General features: G+C 41.1%; 1 protein-coding gene and 1 long non-coding RNA gene across 2 annotated transcripts in view; one reads left to right on the forward strand and one right to left on the reverse strand.

Moving 5' to 3' along the window:
- LOC134658631 (heterogeneous nuclear ribonucleoprotein L-like) overlaps positions 1–21,497 on the forward strand; it is a 104,435-nt gene that overhangs the window by 24,894 nt on the left and 58,044 nt on the right. The gene's annotated exons all lie outside the window — the stretch shown is intronic.
- LOC134658890 (uncharacterized) overlaps positions 3,138–21,497 on the reverse strand; it is a 36,975-nt gene continuing 18,615 nt past the window's right edge. The window contains exon 2 of the long non-coding RNA XR_010097767.1: positions 3,138–3,231. This is a non-coding gene — a long non-coding RNA (uncharacterized LOC134658890). The remainder of the gene's footprint in view (positions 3,232–21,497) is intronic.

The raw sequence follows: 21,497 nt of genomic DNA on the forward strand, positions 1-21,497 counted from the left end.
TATTTTACATTTAATATTTGCTTTGGGTTGGTGTGGTGAAAAATTTTGTGTTTCACTCGGGGGCAAATTTTGTTTAACCCTCGTGCTTTGAAACCCTCGCAACGCTCAAGATTCCATTTTTCGAATCACTCGCTACGCTCGTGGTTTAATTTTGGAATCTTTCGCTTGATCGGGTATCAATATTAGCACGAACGGTTAAACAACAACTTTGCCCCCTTGTAAAACAAATAACGATGGTACCAGTCTGTATCTTTTATTCAAACGGGATATTTATTTTGCGTTTCTTGGACAGGAAAATAGTCGTTGGGTATGTTTATCCGCCATCAGGTCAGCAGTGGGTCAATGGACGGAAGTGCGAGTAATTGTACTGTATATGTTCACTGTGCACTTTGGAATAATTCCAGAAAGCTCTCTCAATGGGCCTCGTGAATCCCCGAAGAGCTTTAAGCTTAAGACTTCCGCTGTCTAATGTTGCCAAATTATGTCGACGTGGACGCGTTATGAATTTGAAATTGTTTTAATTGGTCTATAATGGTGGAAGGGTTATGAGCTATGTATGTATACTATGTATGTATAACCGATTCACTGAATTAAGTGAGTTTTGCACACAATTTTTAGGGCTCCGCAAGACAGTTTGATTCTTTCTAGCATGGTTAATATTATGAACAACTTACATTTAGTCATCGTCTTTTTGTTTCTTTCTCCTGTAAGGGATTTTGCTTTTCCACATCTATCCATCGGGGCTAGCTTTCAAAGTGTAATGTTCAGTGTGTGCTGATTTATAATTACATATGTTAGCTGCAATTTAACTAATTATGACTGTAAGGACCATCATTGTTTAATATTAAATTAATTCTGCGTCCAAATATGTTTTCTACTTTTTCTATAATGCGCAAAAAACTAAATCACGCTGTTAAATATTGAATTCTAAAGTTTATGTTTAAGTAAATATTTCCCATTAACGTTTTTTTTATACCTTGTTTATGTTTATATTCGGCCATTCCAAATACCCTTACTAAATTACCATCATTTGGCTCAAAGTATTCCTTGAAGATACACGATAACTACATCCCGAAACGAATATAGGTAACTATCCCCCGATGCCATTCTTTGGGCAGCATACAATCCATGGAGCCAAATGTATCCGAACAATTTAACTGGATTTATTGTATGGGGGGTCATAAAATCGGCTTGGAGAATATTTGGGGCATTATCTATGAAAAGGTACCTTATTGTCGATGGCGCTTACGCCGCACAGCGTCGCGCGGCATTGTATTTATATCGGGGCATCGTTAATAATGGCGTAAGCGCCATCGACAATAAGGTCCCTTTTCACAGATAATGCCACATTTAGAAGAGAATTCCGTTGTAAGATTGGAGTAGTCAAATAGGAAAAACTTTGATTTTCTGTTATTTACTAGTAGCATTAGTTGTTTTATAGCATTTTTTTTATATTGTCGTATATACACGTAGGTACAGTCAACAATGAAAGCTTAACATATTATATGTCGAAGTCTTGTCAAAGGTCCCACTTAGTCGCTTACCATAAGGACGAGATTTGCTTGTATTTAATAACCTGTCAAGGCGTCCGTCATGGCAAGCGGCAAGTGGGACTGTTTGCCGACCGCAGTCATGTATGATTGTACCGCCACAATCTCCTTTAAAACCCCCGTTCTAAAGGAATTTGATTGACAACGGATTTTTCAGTTTCTTAACGCGTTCAAATAAGTTATTACTAAAGAACCCTTTGAGTTAGTAGCGTGTGAATGCAGGGGTACTAGTGCTAATTGTATCTTATATCACAGAATAAATAATAGTACTAGGTATAGAAGGCTCACTCTCCAACAAAATACGTCTGTTACGATCAGCACAGATATGGCCGCTAGGTGGCGACAGCGCCACGCGCGGCTTATGAATAGCCACCAAAATTGGGGCGGAACGGATGTACTTTAGCTACCTGTAGCAATGCGACGAAATCGCGGAGTGAGCCACGCCTGCTTATACTTAATTTTATACTACACGTTCCAAAGCTATTATCTAGAACCCTGTCATTGTATCTTTATTAAGGCGCCAGCACATAAAATTGGCAGTATACATACAAATTGCATATAATTATTAAAGAACCCTTTCGGTTCGTAGCGTCTTGTGTGACAACCCACACAAGTTGTCTTGGCTACGGTAAGAATTACCGTAGCCAAGTCTCCTTGGAAGCCAGCCATGTCCCGTAGACAGGTAAATCATAACTCCAGATACCATTGTTTTTAAGCCGAAAGAGAGTTAAGCTCCATATGACGGCAAATTATTTAATTTTATCATATTTCATTTTAGCGAAGAAACACTGGTGGCCTAGCGGTAAGAGCGTGCGACTTTCAATCCGGAGGTCGCGGGTTCAAACCCCGGCTCGTACCAATGAGTTTTTCGGAACTTATGTACGAAATATCATTTGATATTTGCCAGTTGCTTTTCGGTGAAGGAAAACATCGTGAGGAAACCGGACTAATCCCAATAAGGCCTAGTTTCTGCTCTGGGTTGGAAGGTCAGATGGCAGTCGATTCCGTAAAAACTAGAGCCTACGTTAATTCTTGGGATTAGTTGCCAAGTCGTGGCAAAATGCCGGGATAGCGCGAGGAAGAAGATTTCATTTTAGCGTTGTACTTGTACGTATTCAATCTCTAGTTTTACTGCTACGTATTGGTAACTTGGAAATACATAATGGCATTCGCTAAAACAATAAAAATTGAAATATTTAGACAGTTGGAACAGTATTGTTGAGTGATCGCTGTTTGGACTAGCTACAGTAAACAACGACCTGTCTGGTTTATTTGTTATGCACTCGGGGTAGGTGCTCTTTCATTCACTATAAAATATGGGCTCAGTATGTTTATCTGTTTGCTTAATTCATATTTCAGTTAAAGTTTCAGTTGGACTTATAATTGAAAAAAAGTTTTATAGGTGGTTTTTATGGTTTTTATGATAGAGAAATAAGTAAGCTTAGAGTAATTACTTCGTACATCAGTTTTCTAACTTAATAAATAATAAGTTGCATTGGAGCTATGGTATAAAGCTTATTATTAATAAGTATAAACTCGCTTAAAACTTATTATAAATGAGTTCTTTAAAAAACACCCTTCTTCTCCTTCCTCGCGTTGTCCCGGCATTTTGCCACGGCTCATGGGAGCCTGGGGTCCGCTTGACAACTAATCCCAAGAATTGACGTAGGCACTAGTTTTTCTTTAAAAAATACTACGGTATAAAAAAATCTTGCCGGAAGCGGACATTTTTACTTTAAAAATCGCTTAGACGAGTCTGCTTGATAAAATAATAGTTTATTACAATGGAAGTCTTTCGGCTACTATATTCCTTTGCCTCTATAATAAAACCAGAAGCAGCACAAATGTTTGCAAACACACTCCTCTCGCAAGCAATTTTAAATAAGTTATTAAAAAACCTCCAGCCTCGGTGCCATTACCACGGCCGTTGAGAATGAGGTGGCAATTTTCATACAACGGAAAGGCCAGGGGGCACCATAGCTGATTCATTATATATCTCGAGCGTGAATTCTGCACCAGTATAAACTTTTTCCTTTAGATTTTATACATTTACGGCTCATTTACACGGTGCGAGAACTCGAATGCGAGTTTCATTACATTGCGTTATTTCATCGGTCGACTGAGTGGATGTAACCTCAATGGTCCGCAATGTAACTAAAATCGCATGCGAGTTCGCGCGCCGTTTAAATGAGCCCCTTATAGACTTAAGATAGATATAGTCTGTCAAGCCATTTCCGTCAGTAGAAAAAAGCGGCAAATTTAAAAAATCTAGGCGCGAAGGGTTATCATCATCCCATAGAAAATTTGAATTTCGTGCCTTTTTCTACTGACAAAGTAGTTTGACAAGCCAGCCGATATTTAAATAATAAATAAATATTATAGGACATTATTACACAAATTGACTAAGCCCCACGGTAAGCTCAAGAAAGCTTGTGTTGTGGGTACTCAGACAACGATATATATATATAATATACAAATACTTAAATAGTTACATAGAAAACAACCATGACTCAGGAACAAATATCTGTGCTCATCACACAAATAAATGCCCTTACTGGGATTCGAACCCAGGACCGCGGCTTCACAGGCAGGGTCACTACCCACTAAGCCAGACCGGTCGTCAAATTAATGTTAAGTTTTTTTTTTCGAAGGGGCTACCGCGATATATAATTTTTTTTCTCCGAAACAACCAAGTTCCCTCTAAACTGGTTTCCTTGAGTTAACCGCCTCACAACCTTTTTGAATACCCAGCCTGTGCAATTTCCTTGGTTTAGGGGGGGGGGGGGGGGGTTTCCGTCCATTAGGGGAGTTTTTTCACGGGCTGCACTGTTTTGACGGTTCCCGGGATGTGATTGGAGCTCGCAAATTGTGTTATTGCGACGTAATATTGCGTAATATCCTGATTCGTTCTATTGTTGTCTAATGAGTGTCATTCTGAGGATGTTTTTATTATCTCAATATACTTTATCCGCCCAGCCTTGCATAGTTAAAATGCCTTTTAGAATAGATAGGTACCGAAAAAAATTTAATGTTTGTGATTATTCTGGATTAAAATTCGATTCGGTTCCAAGGACCAGTAATGTTGATCATTCCGCAAACTGTGGTTGGTGCAACTGGCCCTAAGAATGTAAATTACTTTAATTATTATTCTAAAACGTATATACAGTAGAGTCCGATTAGTACGACTTCGCATATAACAACCAACCGCTTATAGCGACGTAAGTATAGGCACTTGTTTGGTTTTAATATGAGCTACTATGAAAGTACAACCGTTTATTACGACTCCGCTTATAACGACCGATCGCTTTTAACGACGGAATTTGACTCAAAATCCGTCCCTCGAGTCCGGTTACAACGACGAGCGACGTAGTTTTTACAAATAAATAGGTAGTTTGTAAGAAGCTTACTCCGTCCCGCGCACCTAACTCCCCTAGTCCCCTCTCCCTTTTGCGTATACGGAGCAAGATGAAATAGTCATCTGACTTTTCGTAATCTTGCAAACTAAATAATACCCAATTCCCATTATTTAATCGAGCTTAAACTTCACATACATAATTATTGTACATAAGTTGGGTACAATGCAATATTTTGGTAGGTACCTTCGAGCTGATCTGATGATGGACACAGGAGATGGCCATAGGAACTGTGTGATAAAACAACGTCAGATCCCCAAGAATTACGACTTTTTATTTTACGGGATTCGAGTAATTTGCGGATGACGAGTGAGTTGACTACGCGTACCTTGAAAAGTGTGGCTTCTTCTAAACACACAAGTCTCTCCATTTAAGACAGTGTTGTAATACTAACGTAAATAAATATTTTAATGGAAATGTTTTTTTTCTTTGATTGTCGCATAAATATTAATCAATACAAAATGACGTAATTATTTTGATTAAAAAAATATATTAAAATTGGCAGTTCGTTTTGTACGACGTCCGGTTAGTACGACGTAATATCAGCGGTCCCTTGGGCGTCGTTATAACCGGACTCTACTGTATATGACAAAAATCGCGCATTCAAAAGAGCATACTTGGGTCGACCAACTGGACGCCGTCCTGTTGGTCATCCTAAATATCGTTGGGCGGACAGAGTGGAGGCAGATCTACGAGAGCTCGGCGTCTTCGAAAGCTGGCGTGATACCGCTCTGGACCGAGCAAAATGGCGTGCTCTTGTGTTGGAGGCCAAGACTCATTTTGGGTCATCGCGCCAGCAAAGTGAAAGTAATAAAAACTTAATCTAGAAAAGTGAGTCTCGATAGCATTTTCTGACATTTCGGTAAATGGCAGATTCACTCAGTTCCAAGTTGTCTGGAAAGTGTAAAAGATACTTTTCGGTGATTCTTTTATCGATAAGGAAATGTTTTCTGCCTTTGTGTGCCTTTTTCATGATCAATGTAGGTCTGTAGTATTTTTGATTTGATTATCTATTAAGCGATTTCTTTCTACCCGATTACGGCAAAACATAATAGGAGGGTTATGATTTTGACCGGTATGTTACTTCTTCTAACTTTATTGTCTTACTTTTTCCACAATTGGGTACTTTCCTCTACTTAAAATAAATTATTTCACAACGTGCATGAATTAAAGCACCAGATAATTATTAGAAAAACATAGATAGCAGTTATTTTTAAATACTAATTCTATTTAATAAATTGGATTGAAATATAAAAAGTAGGTGAGTTGACCGTGACGTCACTACACACGTTTTCATATAAAGTCCATATTAGAAAATCGTTTTGACAGTTCTAAAAAAAGAAGCTGATTTTACTAGTAGGAAAGTAGCCAATTTACACCAGATAACTTAAATAAAAGCTAGTAAAAGCCGCGACACGCCTCCGAGCGAACAAAGCGAGCATTAACTGAAGCGATATGACAAAGTCTTGTTTCCGTTTTCCATGTGTATGGCAATCGGGAGAGTTCGACGTATGGTTAGAAGGAACAGCCTTTTTGCCAGAAAATTAAACGATCGTTTTAGGCACTACACAGTCTTATGTACATACACTAATATACACAGCATACACTTAGGATCACAAAGTATTGTAAAGCCAAAAAAACTGCTTTGGCGCGTAAAATACGAAAAATTGTTTAAAGAAAATAACAAAGCGAGGGTTAACTGAAGCGATATGACAAAGTCTTGTTTCCGATTTACTTGTGTATGGCAATCGGAAGAGTTCGGCGTATAGTTCGAGGAATAAACGCGCGTTCTAAGCATGTCATAAATGCTTGTATGTTGAAAATAGTCCGGCTAAAGCAGGAGCAATCAAAAACGTTTCAATGTATTCAAAAAATTAAGGAAACCTTGCCCTGTTCGTCTTTTTGTTTTTTTTTTATGGGATCACTTTGGGATTAGGATTTCAAATCGGTTCTTAATTACATGTAGTATCATGCCGAAGGCGTAGACCTACTTCGTATGAAAATGGTAAACCTTCACAAAATAAATTTTGATGCAGTATATCATTTGGTACGAGTATATGACGGAATTAGTCACATTGACCGTACGGAGAACATAGTTGCGACAGAAATATTCTCGTGTATAGTTTGCAAGTATGAGAAAGCATCTTTTTTCTTTCGCGCAGTTTAAAACTTATACAGCATTTCTACAATTTTACACCGCGTGCGGTTTGACCGACACTTCCAGAGGCCTTGGATGTTCTAGTGTCATACTTCAACGTTCAAGACTTTTATTTTTGTTGCGAATGGTCTGTGCTCTCTGGCACCAGATATCATGCCCGAGGCATACACAGCTTGCCTCTGAATGTTCGAGGCGGGATGTTTTGCAAAAAGCGGTAAATACATCGGCATAATGTTTCAAAGAGCAGTTTAAACCACGAAATTGGCTTATATTATTCGAGAAATTGTTGGTTTTGATAATATTATGTTCTTGTTCGTGTAAGTACTCGTTTATTTTGATTTAGGAGCTAAAACAACGTGTTACTTACGTGAATAAAATCGTGGTTATATATATTTCGGTAATCTTGTTTAAAATGGCTACGGCTAAGTTACGTTTTTTTTTTGTTTTTTTTTTTACCTCACCCACCTTGACGCTTTTCTGTTTGGCCCTATGGTTGACTGGTAGAGAATGCCTATAGCGGCATTAAGTCCGCCTGTTGTACGCTTTTTATGTGCAATAAAGTTTAAAAATAAATAAATAAATAATGGCTCGCAGGTCAATATAAACAAATATTTAGTTCGCTTGCGCAACAGGACGCGGTAGGTCGTGCGCATTCTGCCTTGCACCTGGCCGCGAAACCGGTTAATTGCTAGTAGTGATAACAATTAAAAATAAGCGTAAACAGTGTATTTTTCGTAATGGCGAAGTGTTTCGAATGCGGAAAAATAGTGTCCAAGAAGGATTCTGGATTACAGTGTAGTACGTGCAATAAATGGTGGCACGGTAGATGTGTATCTATAACTAATGAGCAACTGGCTGCGCTAGTATCAACTGACGCAGCATGGAAATGCCGGAAATGCACGGGGACTAGCAAAAACAAACGAATCTCAATAATACTACCAGACCCAGCTGAGGACGACAACACCAGCGACGTCACGACACCAGTACCGGAGCGTCACAATAAAGACCAGCTCGTCAAAGAAATACGTCAACAAATTAAGGAAATTTGGAAAGACGAATTAACCCGTCAACTAGGACTGGTGCTCGAGCAAGAACTAAAGAGTCAGCTACAGTTCTACTCTGATAAGATAGATGACTATCAAGAATCCCTAGATTCATTTAAGGAAAAAACAAAGAGGGTAGAAAACGAAAACATAGACCTGAAAAACAAACTCACTAACATGAAAAACAAAGTGGAACTACTAGAGCAAAAGGTCCACACTATGGAACAAAACCAAATGGGAAATCACCTGGAAATATGCGGCATACAAAAAACGGAAGGTGAAAACCTGAAGGAGATCGTGAAAAAAATCGCTGAAAAAATAAACCAGGACCCCGACGACATCATACAAACATACAGAAAAGCCAATAAGGCACCAGAGGGACAAAAAAGGAATTTAGACACAGTAGTGGTCACACTTCGCGAAGGACGGCGGGATAAATGGCTGGACGAATCCAAAACCACCACCCTCACAGGGCGCGACCTCGGGAGACCGGAAGATTACAGGATCTTTATGCGTGAGGCCTTATCACCCACGACCGCCTATCTACTCTGGAAAGCCAAGTCGGAGCTAAAGGAAACCAATATGTATAAGTTTGTATGGTGTAAAAAAGGATGCATACTTATCAAGAAGGACGAGCAAGGTAAAACACATCCTATAAGATCGGTGAGTGATATTGAATATTGGGCTTCCAAAACGGATTGACTCTTACACACCTATAAAGACATCTAAATGCCTACCTAAAGATAAATAGTTAAATGTGTAGCTCACTCAACATCAACGAAGGTACTTTCAGCAGTTGGAACGATTATATAAGTGCTATTCCAACAGGATGTCGATATCTTATTACACTGCATGTAAACATAAGATCGATCTTGTTAAACTTCTCGCATTTAGAATACATAGTTACACATAGTAATCGCACAATAGACTTAATTGTACTCACGGAAGTTAACATACCCGATTCATGTAAATCATTATTTAATTTACCGGATTATAACATGCATACTAATCTTAGAAAAAACCGGAAAGGCGGTGGAGTTATGTTATACGTACGCAAAACCATCCCATTTACCCTGATCCCCCATGCGTCCTTACACTTTGAATCGCTAAGCGGGCGCATAGACATAAATAACAAAGAAAAAATCAGTATCTGTGCGGTGTACCGACCGCCCGATAAATGCAAATCGCACTTTGTAAACGAGTTATGTTCAACTATAAAACACATCTCCGACAAAAACAAAGTGATTATTATTGGTGATATGAATATTGACTTGAAAAAACAAAATAATATTAACACTACGTATTTAAATAGGCTTTCTGAATTAGGACTAGAGAGTGGCATAAGTCAATTCACCCGAGAGGAAAGTAAAGGAAACATTATATCGAGATCCTGTATAGATCATATTTTTTTGAGGCCGATCAATTGCCACTCAGTACATACCGGGGTCATTAACATATCTATTGCAGATCATTACATAACTGGCTGTGCGCTAGCGATAGCCGGCGCAAGCGCCCGTGCGCCCGCGGCGCGATTAGTCACCGTGTTAGATAACGATAAGGTCGATATTGCGCTGCAGCAGGTTGAATGGGATGAAGCACTTGCCTACAATTGCCCGAATAGAATATTTAACTTCGTTAAGGAAAAAATACAAACTGCATACGATGAATGTAAAAAGACTATAAGGTGTAAAAATATAAAAACAAAATGTAAATGGGTAAATAAAAAAATGTTAATAATGTGTAAACAAAGAGATAAAATGTACAAAATTTGGAAAAAATCGCCGGAAAACATTGAAAACAGAATTTTATATAATAAGTATCGTAACAAAACAAATAAATACATTAACTTTATTAAAAATAGGTACATTAAACAAGAAATTACTAAAAATTTCAAAAACTCAAGAAAAATATGGCGCATAATTAATGAACTGTGCGGAAAAATAAATTGTTCTATTGATGATGTAATTATGAACCATTTTAAAATGAATGAAAGAGAGATTTCTAGTAATTTTGCCCGAGAATTTCATAATAATGTAAATAAAATATCAGTTCAATGTAAATCACAAATTCTCGACCATACTGGGTTTGCCGGGGCCGCAGAGGTGGCAATGAGGATTAAAAAAGCGACATGTGCCAATATTTCGAAAATAATCAAAGCCCTAAATGATAGAAAAAGCCCGGGGTATGATCAAATTCGAGTCATAGACATTAAAAAAAATTGTATTAACATTACACCAGTTCTTACTCACTTAATTAACACCTGCCTTGCGACATCTGTATACCCCGACGAACTCAAAACGGGTATAATACGCCCTATTTACAAAAAAGGAGTGCATAAAGACTATAACAACTATAGACCAATAACTATATTGTCGTGTATCGATAAGATAGTTGAGAGATACCTCGGTAACGAAATCAGTAACTTTTTGACTGAAAACAATATAATAAACAGTAAACAATACGGTTTCCAAAAAAACCGAAGTACCTCTCAGCTACTTTGTGACTTTAACAATGAAATCAACGAGCACATGCATGAAAAAAGGCATGTGCTCGTTGTTTTCATTGATTTCAGCAAAGCTTTTGAAATGTTAGATTATCAAACGTTGTATTACAAACTAGAGCAGAGCGGTATACAGGGCCCTTTAGTTAACTTGCTGAAAAACTATCACACAAATAGACATACACGCGTAAAGATAAACAACACATACAGTGACGAAATAAAAACCGAAAAAGGCACAGCGCAGGGATCCATAATCGGCCCAACTGAGTACTTGCTGTATGTTAATGATATGTGCAACATAATAACCGAGGGCTCGGTCTATCAGTTCGCGGACGACACATGCATTATCACAGCCGACCGTGACATAGTGGCCGCCGAGCGTACAATGCAATCTAACTTCAACACCCTTTGCAAATGGGCGCATGACGTCGGTTTAGTAATTAACGCGCAAAAGACGAAAATAATGCATATTCGTTCGGCTCAGAATAAAACTACTCATGACATTACTGTGGTTGCACACCAACATAGCTGCCTGCACCAACCTAATATCACAACGTGTAACTGTGATAAAATCGAAGTAGTCACAGAACACATGTATCTTGGGCTCATAATCGACCACAGATTCAACTGGGGGCCTCATATTAATTATGTGTGCGATAAATTAAGAGCAATTCTAAGTAAAATGTCAACACTAAGGTACAAATTACCGTACAAAACCTTACGTATGTTGTATTTAGCCCTCGCTGACTCTGTGATCGGTTACGCTCTGAGCACATATGGTAGAACCTTTAAAACATATATAGAAAAAATATATAACTTACAGATAAGACTATTAAAGACACTTGTACCTAAGCATATAAAAAAGAAGCACGAAACAGACTACGCACAACTTTTCAAATACTGTAATGTACTCCCAGTTCAAAATAAATGTAAACTAGCCATACTAACTGAAGAATATCACCATGTCACTAAACTAAAAGAATATAAAAGATGTACAAAACTAAGAAGCCTACAGAACCAAAACAAATATTGTTTACCCAAATATAATAACATATATGGCACTAGGCTGTATACATATATATTGCCTAAAATATTAAATGATTTACCAGAAGATGCTAGAGCAAAATATGTAAACGGGAAAAATATAAAAAAAGTTATTAAAATGCACTTGTTGCAATCTAACGACCTTAGTTACATATAATAATAATTTTAGTTATTATAAGATAGATATGTATCATGATTTCTTTTTCTTGAACTCCCCATCGGCACACAAACCTCCTCAAGGTTTTGCCCACGATGGGTCCTGTAATATTAACATGCATGTAACTTGTATTATTCAATAAATTAAAAAAAAAAAAAAAAAATTTGAATCATGTTATTTAGTTATTTTGCGTCTCGCCCGCGCCAATTCATGACAAGGATGAGTACGAGCGAAATGCACGATATTTCATTGACATCAGTTAGATGTCATTCTGATATCAGCGTACGTTCGAATTGGCTTATCGGTCCTCAATGCATTTTGAATGATTTACCTAATTAATATTACACCACCACTCTTAGTGCATCTCACAACTATGCTATGTTATCAAATAGAGATCAATTTGTAAGTTCGTATTGACCTCTGGGCCAGATTCGGATTTTAAACTAGATATCTATTAGACATCACCAAGATACGACAACGATATTTTTAAGATCTAGCCTGTCAAATTTGACATTTCCGCGATTCTGGAGATACTCTTGAACGATTTCCACAATGTCTAAAACGTCTCGTTATGCATTTTTAGATCTCAAAACGATTTTGAAACGATCGTAGAACGATAATTTAACGTAAAAGTGACATTGGTTGCCAGAATTGAGCTACTAAAAGATATCTAGTTGAAATCTAAACTACCAGGTATCTAGTACATATCGTATCGTTCTCTTCTCGAGAACGGATCTTGTTTTCCGAATACCGCGGTTCGTATCGACCTCTTTAGTAAAGCGTCTCGTGAGTAGTGACAATCGCAGTAAGGGCTGATTTAGACCGCGCGAACTCGTGAACGATTTTAGTTACATTGCGAACCATTGAGGTTACGTCAATTCAGCCGACCGACCAAATGGCGCAATGTAATGAAACCAGTGTTGGCCGAACGTTAATCCCAATTACCATTAAAAATTAACCATTGAAAAGGTTAATTCGAATTAACCATTAACCATTGAAGGAAAATTAATTGTCAATTCGCATTAACATCAATTTGCATTAATATTAATTTATTTCGAACCATTAAAAATTAAAATGAATTAATGGTTAATGCTTCACAAACCATTAAAAATTAAATCAATTTTTAATGACAATTAAAAATATTATTGATAATTATCAATTAACAAAAATATATCGTAATTTTATAAAGGCGCCCGTAATTTTTATCTAGCTAGTGGACCTCAGGTTTGGTGCAACATAGAAACACGCCGTTTGGTCATCCGACTCGTCTTGATGAGCACTTGGGAGAGCAGTACCCATGTTAGAGCTGATGCTGAACCCTGGCTGTACTTAGTGGAACTCAGGTTTGGTGCAACATAGACACACGCCGTTTTAGTCATCCGACTCGTCTTGATGAGCACTTGGGAGAGCCGTACCCAAGATAGAGCTGATGCTGAACCCTGGCTGTACCTAGTGGAACTCAGGTTTGGTGCAACATAGACACCCGCCGTTTTGGTCATCCGACTTGTCTTGATGAGCACTTGGGAGACAAGTACCCAAGATAGAGCTGATGCTGAACCCTGGGTGTACCTAGTGGAATTCAGGTTTGGTGCAACATACACACACGTCGTTTTGGTCATCCGACTTGTCTTGATAAGCACTTGGGAGAGCAGTACCCAAGATAGAGCTGATGCTGGACCCTGGCAGTACCTAGTGGAACTCAGGTTTGGTGCAACATAGACACCCGCCGTTTTGGTCATCCGACTTGTCTTGATGAGCACTTGGGAGACAAGTACCCAAGATAGAGCTGATGCTGAACCCTGGGTGTACCTAGTGGAATTCAGGTTTGGTGCAACATACACACACGCCGTTTTGGTCATCCGACTCGTCTTGATAAGCACTTGGGAGAGCAGTACCCAAGATAGAGCTGATGCTGGACCCTGGCAGTACCTAGTGGAACTCAGGTTTGGTGCAACATAGACAAACGCCGTTTTGGTCATCCGACTCGACTTGATGAGCACTTGGGAGAGCAGTACCCAAGATAGAGCTGATGCTGAACCCTGGCAGTACCTAATGGAACACAGGTTCGGTGCAACATAGACAAACGCCGTTTTGGTCATCCGACTCGTCTTGATGAGCACTTGGGAGACCAGTACCCAAGATAGAGCTGATGCTGAACCCTGGCTGTACCTAGTGGAACTCAGGTTTGGTGCAACATAGACACATGCCGTTTTGGTCATCCGACTCGTCTTGATGAGCACTTGGGAGAGCAGTACCCAACATAGAGCTGATGCTGAACCCTGGCTGTACTTAGTGGAACTCAGGTTTGGTGCAACATAGACAAACGCCGTTTTGGTCATCCGACTCGTCTTGATGAGCACTTGGGAGTGCAGTACCCAAGATAGAGCTAATGCTGAACCCTGGCTGTACCTAGTGGAACTCAGGTTTGGTGCAACATAGACACACGCCGTTTTGGTCATCCGACTTGTCTTGATGAGCACTTCGGAGAGCAGTACCCAAGATAGAGCTGATGCTGAACCCTGGCTATACCTAGTGGAACTCAGGTTTGGTGCAACATAGGCTCACGCTATTTAGGTCATCCGTCACATCTTGAACCTGCAGGTACTGCCAGGGTTCAGCATCAGCTCTATCTTGGGTACTGCTCTCCCAAGTGCTCGTCAAGATGTGACGGATGACCAAAACGGCGTTTGTCTATGTTGCACCAAACCTGAGTTCCATTAGGTACTGCCAGGGTTGAGCATCAGCTCTATCTTGGGTACTGCTCTCCCAAGTGCTCATCAAGACGAGTAGGATGACCAAAACGGCGTGTGTCTATGTTGCATCAAACCTGAGTTCCACTAGGTACTGCCAGGGTCCAGCATCAGCTCTATCTTGGGTACTGCTCTCCCAAGTGCTCATCAAGACGAGTCGGATGACCAAAACGGCGTTTGTCTATGTTGCACCAGACCTGAGTTCCATTAGGTACTGCCAGGGTTTAGCATCAGCTCTATCTTGGGCACTGCTCTCCCAAGTGCTCATCAAGACGAGTCGGATGACCAAAACGGCGTTTGTCTATGTTGCACCAAACCTGAGTTCCATTAGGTACTGCCAGGGTTCAGCATCAGCTCTATCTTGGGTACTGCTCTCCCAAGTGCTCATCAAGACGAGTCGGATGACCAAAACGGCGTGTGTCTATGTTGCACCAAACCTGAGTTCCACTAAGTACAGCCAGGGTTCAGCATCAGCTCTAACATGGGTACTGCTCTCCCAAGTGCTCATCAAGACGAGTCGGATGACCAAAACGGCGTTTGTCTATGTTGCACCAAACCTGAGTTCCATTAGGTACTGCCAGGGTTCAGCATCAGCTCTATCTTGGGTACTGCTCTCCCAAGTGCTCATCAAGACGAGTCGGATGACCAAACCGGCGTTTGTCTATGTTGCACCAAACCTGAGTTCCATTAGGTATCCGACTCGTCTTGATGAGCACTTGGGAGAGCAGTACCCAACATAGAGCTGATGCTGAACCCTGGCTGTACTTAGTGGAACTCAGGTTTGGTGCAACATAGACAAACGCCGTTTTGGTCATCCGACTCGTCTTGATGAGCACTTGGGAGTGCAGTACCCAAGATAGAGCTAATGCTGAACCCTGGCTGTACCTAGTGGAACTCAGGTTTGGTGCAACATAGACACACGCCGTTTTGGTCATCCGACTTGTCTTGATGAGCACTTCGGAGAGCAGTACCCAAGATAGAGCTGATGCTGAACCCTGGCTATACCTAGTGGAACTCAGGTTTGGTGCAACATAGGCTCACGCTATTTAGGTCATCCGTCACATCTTGAACCTGCAGGTACTGCCAGGGTTCAGCATCAGCTCTATCTTGGGTACTGCTCTCCCAAGTGCTCGTCAAGATGTGACGGATGACCAAAACGGCGTTTGTCTATGTTGCACCAAACCTGAGTTCCATTAGGTACTGCCAGGGTTGAGCATCAGCTCTATCTTGGGTACTGCTCTCCCAAGTGCTCATCAAGACGAGTAGGATGACCAAAACGGCGTGTGTCTATGTTGCATCAAACCTGAGTTCCACTAGGTACTGCCAGGGTCCAGCATCAGCTCTATCTTGGGTACTGCTCTCCCAAGTGCTCATCAAGACGAGTCGGATGACCAAAACGGCGTTTGTCTATGTTGCACCAGACCTGAGTTCCATTAGGTACTGCCAGGGTTTAGCATCAGCTCTATCTTGGGCACTGCTCTCCCAAGTGCTCATCAAGACGAGTCGGATGACCAAAACGGCGTTTGTCTATGTTGCACCAAACCTGAGTTCCATTAGGTACTGCCAGGGTTCAGCATCAGCTCTATCTTGGGTACTGCTCTCCCAAGTGCTCATCAAGACGAGTCGGATGACCAAAACGGCGTGTGTCTATGTTGCACCAAACCTGAGTTCCACTAAGTACAGCCAGGGTTCAGCATCAGCTCTAACATGGGTACTGCTCTCCCAAGTGCTCATCAAGACGAGTCGGATGACCAAAACGGCGTTTGTCTATGTTGCACCAAACCTGAGTTCCATTAGGTACTGCCAGGGTTCAGCATCAGCTCTATCTTGGGTACTGCTCTCCCAAGTGCTCATCAAGACGAGTCGGATGACCAAACCGGCGTTTGTCTATGTTGCACCAAACCTGAGTTCCATTAGGTACTGCCAGGGTTCAGCATCAGCTCTATCTTGGGTACTGCTCTCCCAAGTGCTCATCAAGACGAGTCGGATGACCAAAACGGCGTTTGTCTATGTTGCACCAAACCTGAGTTCCATTAGGTACTGCCAGGGTTCAGCATCAGCTCTATCTTGGGTACTGCTCTCCCAAGTGCTCATCAAGACGAGTCGGATGACCAAACCGGCGTTTGTCTATGTTGCACCAAACCTGAGTTCCATTAGGTACTGCCAGGGTTCAGCATCAGCTCTATCTTGGGTACTGCTCTCCCAAGTGCTCATCAAGACGAGTCGGATGACCAAAACGGCGTTTGTCTATGTTGCACCAAACCTGAGTTCCATTAGGTACTGCCAGGGTTCAGCATCAGCTCTATCTTGGGTACTGCTCTCCCAAGTGCTCATCAAGACGAATCGGATGACCAAACCGGCGTTTGTCTATGTTGCACCAAACCTGAGTTCCATTAGGTACTGCCAGGGTTCAGCATCAGCTCTATCTTGGGTACTGCTCTCCCAAGTGCTCATCAAGACGAGTCGGATGACCAAAACGGCGTGTGTCTATGTTGCACCAAACCTGAGTTCCACTAAGTACAGCCAGGGTTCAGCATCAGCTCTAACATGGGTACTGCTCTCCCAAGTGCTCATCAAGACGAGTCGGATGACCAAAACGGCGTTTGTCTATGTTGCACCAAACCTGAGTTCCATTAGGTACTGCCAGGGTTCAGCATCAGCTCTATCTTGGGTACTGCTCTCCCAAGTGCTCATCAAGACGAGTCGGATGACTAAACCGGCGTTTGTCTATGTTGCACCAAACCTGAGTTCCATTAGGTACTGCCAGGGTTCAGCATCAGCTCTATCTTGGGTACTGCTCTCCCAAGTGCTCATCAAGACGAGTCGGATGACCAAAACGGCGTTTGTCTATGTTGCACCAAACCTGAGTTCCATTAGGTACTGCCAGGGTTCAGCATCAGCTCTATCTTGGGTACTGCTCTCCCAAGTGCTCATCAAGACGAGTCGGATGACCAAACCGGCGTTTGTCTATGTTGCACCAAACCTGAGTTCCATTAGGTACTGCCAGGGTTCAGCATCAGCTCTATCTTGGGTACTGCTCTCCCAAGTGCTCATCAAGACGAGTCGGATGACCAAAACGGCGTTTGTCTATGTTGCACCAAACCTGAGTTCCATTAGGTACTGCCAGGGTTCAGCATCAGCTCTATCTTGGGTACTGCTCTCCCAAGTGCTCATCAAGACGAGTCGGATGACCAAAACGGCGTTTGTCTATGTTGCACCAAACCTGAGTTCCATTAGGTACTGCCAGGGTTCAGCATCAGCTCTATCTTGGGTACTGCTCTCCCAAGTGCTCATCAAGACGAATCGGATGACCAAACCGGCGTTTGTCTATGTTGCACCAAACCTGAGTTCCATTAGGTACTGCCAGGGTTCAGCATCAGCTCTATCTTGGGTACTGCTCTCCCAAGTGCTCATCAAGACGAGTCGGATGACCAAAACGGCGTTTGTCACCAAACCTGAGTTCCATTAGGTACTGCCAGGGTTCAGCATCAGCTCTATCTTGGGTACTGCTCTCCCAAGTGCTCATCAAGACGAGTCGGATGACCAAAACGGCGTTTGTCTATGTTGCACCCACCCTGAGTTCCATTAGGTACTGCCAGGGTTCAGCATCAGCTCTATCTTGGGTACTGCTCTCCCAAGTGCTCATCAAGACGAGTCGGATGACTAAAACGGCGTTTGTCTATGTTGCACCAAACCTGAGTTCCATTAGGTACTGCCAGGGTTCAGCATCAGCTCTATCTTGGGTAGTGCTCTCCCAAGCGCTCATCAAGACGAGTCGGATGACCAAAACGGCGTGTGTCTATGTTGCACCAAACCTGAGATCCACTAGGTACAGCCAAGGTTCAGCATCAGCTCCATCTTGGGTACTGCTCTCCCAAGTGCTCATTGTGACGAGTCGAATAGCCTAAACGGCGTGTGTCTATGTTGCACCAAACCTGAGTTCCAGTAGGTACCTACTGCCAGGTTTCAGGGTCATTTTGTTGTCAGATTTTAAAATATCACGACCTGTACGGATATGATGGTCGTTCTTGTCTACGTGACAGCGTGATAAAACGGTGTCCGTCACTTTCTTTCCCACGGTGTTAAACAGTGACAGTTATTTTATCACGTGGATAAAGATGGATAAAGCTATCCATAATAGGCTGGCTGATAATTCACTGAAGCTTGTATTCATATGCTTATTATTAATTTTAATACCTAGCTCCAAGTTTCTAAGCAATAGTAACATTAATTATTAGTTTATGAAAAAATTGATTTAATTGCATTAAACGTTAATTTAGATTGACAATCAATGTAATTAAACGTCTCAAAATTCAATTCTAATTAACTTAATTTAAATTGATGCGTAATGCAATTGACTAATTGCGGATTTAATGGGTAATGGAAATGATTAATTGTTAATTAGAATTACACATTACGGCCAACACTGAATGAAACTCGCATTCGGGTTCTCGCACCGTCTAAATGAGCCCTAACGCGTAGAACGTTGCTACGCTTGCTACGCCGTAGCAAATGCTACAGAATCACAGTATAATATTTAAAGAGTACTAGCGTACAGTATGGACGCTCCCTGCCTCCCGTTTAAAGTGCCGCCCACCTGCTGAGACCCGCTCTCGGTTACCTCACAGTTACCCTACAATGTCTTATCTCACTCACACAAGCATGGTACGCGTACACCTACACGAGCTTAGGCTGTGTACGTAGGAACGCGTTTGTTTCATACATTTGATCGCCAGTGTCCGAGGTGTGACGGAATTATACAATACACTACAAATAAAGCAACGAAAATGGGTAATATTGTATGGAAATTTTATACGTCGGACGATTTCATTGCCCTTGAGTATATTTTAAATAAGAGGTCCGCGAAATTGAACATTTTAGTTACATAAAAACCAATAAACATAGTTTTAATAAATATCTTCAACAGATTATTTTACATTATTTCGTAGGAAATTGCCAATTCCTCCTTCCTTCAATCCTTGTTGGCTTTATACAAAAACACACCTTTTTACAAATAGACACCCTTTTACCTTTTATTACATAATCTTCATGAAAATAATGTCGACAAATCATTCGATTTTCAAATTTCTCTCGGTGCAATAAAGACTTTTTTATTTTGTCAATGTTCATTCAGGAGGTATCTTCGACTAAGTATATCCAGGTTTACTAATTCCACAAGCTCATATATCACGGACTTATTCATTCAAATTACGACCTTAATTGGTAAAACGTAAGGTTGCTGGTTGTACTTATTTAAAGTAGCGGATACCGTTAGAAATATTAGGTTTGTAAAATAAATAAAATTCATGTTCGGTGAGCGGAACGCGACAAAAAACGCCTCAACAACGTCGACTGGCTGAAATATTCATAAATAAACTCTTTCCATTTTCAAAACCAACCAAGTTTAGACTCTATTCCTAAACCGCTAGCGTCCAATTTCATTTGTAAAGGAATAAGGCTAAAACCGTCCCGGAGAGAGAACGTTGTCAAAGGATTTTTAAATCTATTTAACTGTGTTACGGTTCGTTTTCCTTTGACCGCGTTAGAGTCCGCCATACAAGGCCAGTTGATACGATTACAAATTAAATGAATTGTGATGAAGTGCTACCTGGCTGTCTGTCTCTGTCACTCATTCCAGTTTTAGCTGCGTGTGAAAGAGAGGGTTTCGAATGTTTTTTGAACGTATTTCCTAGACGGCTTGGTGGTTTTGTAACTGTATTCCGCTTGGTGTATTTATAATGTGTAGCTGTAAAAGTAAATGTATCCTACTTAGTAATTTGTACTTTAAAGTAGCTATGTTAAGACTCAAATTTCAATAACAATTAGCAGTTAGATGTAACCTTTTGATTGTGGATTCGCGATATGTGCCTTTTAAGTGGCTTATTTGTGAGTTTCCTTTGATATAAAATTAAGCGATATAAAATTAAGCAATCCTTTACAAACGTTGGGTTTGAACAACCTATTACAGTTATATACGTTTATTTAATTAAAACTCTCGTCTTTAAATCGAAATGAAACCTCCTCAACATTAAACATAACCTATAAGCACAGAATAAGTAATAGTATTATCATACAGAACGGACACGCACCGCCCCGCCCCGATTCGGATTTCCTCGCCCCGCGACTGGCCGCGACATGAATGTGTGCGTAAGTCGCTCTACTGAGAGCATGCCAGAAGTCCGTCAGATACACAATGACGCGTGTACAGTACGCAAATCATTTTTGATGTATGGCGTGTCCGCCCTGTGCCTATAGTTAACACCCCTCTGATAGACGTGGCACCAGTAATGTCATGTACCTATACCATAAATTCTGTAAAATAGGTATTTATCAACACTAGCAACATTTTACCATAGAGCTGTTTAAGTTTGACGTCTCTTTATTTTTTGTGTCTTAAGGTGCGACCACACCGCTGCTTAAAAAACGGTGACGGTACGGAATCGCAGTGTCGCAACGTTTTTGACGCATGCTCTCCACACCGCTGCCACAGAATAAATTATACTATATAGTAGTACTAAGTAGGTACAGAAGATTCACTTTCTAACAAAACGCGTCTATTACGACAGATATGACCGCTAGGTGGCGCAAGCGCGATCAGGCGTCCGTTCCGTAGCGGTGCGCGGTAACTACTATGGCTAGATACCAAAATTGGTGTGGGCCGCATGTACTTGTAGGTACTTTTAGCAACGTGACGAAATCGCGGAGTGAGCCACGCCTGCCGCTGCTTAAAATCAGGGATGTTGCGAACATCCGCATCCGCATCCGCAACCGCGGAACATCCGCATTATTTTCAACATCCGCATCCGCATCCGCATCCGCATAAAATCGATGCGGAGCTTATGCGGAGCTTATGCGGAGCTTATGCGGATGCGGATGTCGAAC

Source organism: Cydia amplana, chromosome 23, assembly GCF_948474715.1.
Source record: "Cydia amplana chromosome 23, ilCydAmpl1.1, whole genome shotgun sequence".
Lineage (NCBI taxonomy): Eukaryota > Metazoa > Arthropoda > Insecta > Lepidoptera > Tortricidae > Cydia > Cydia amplana.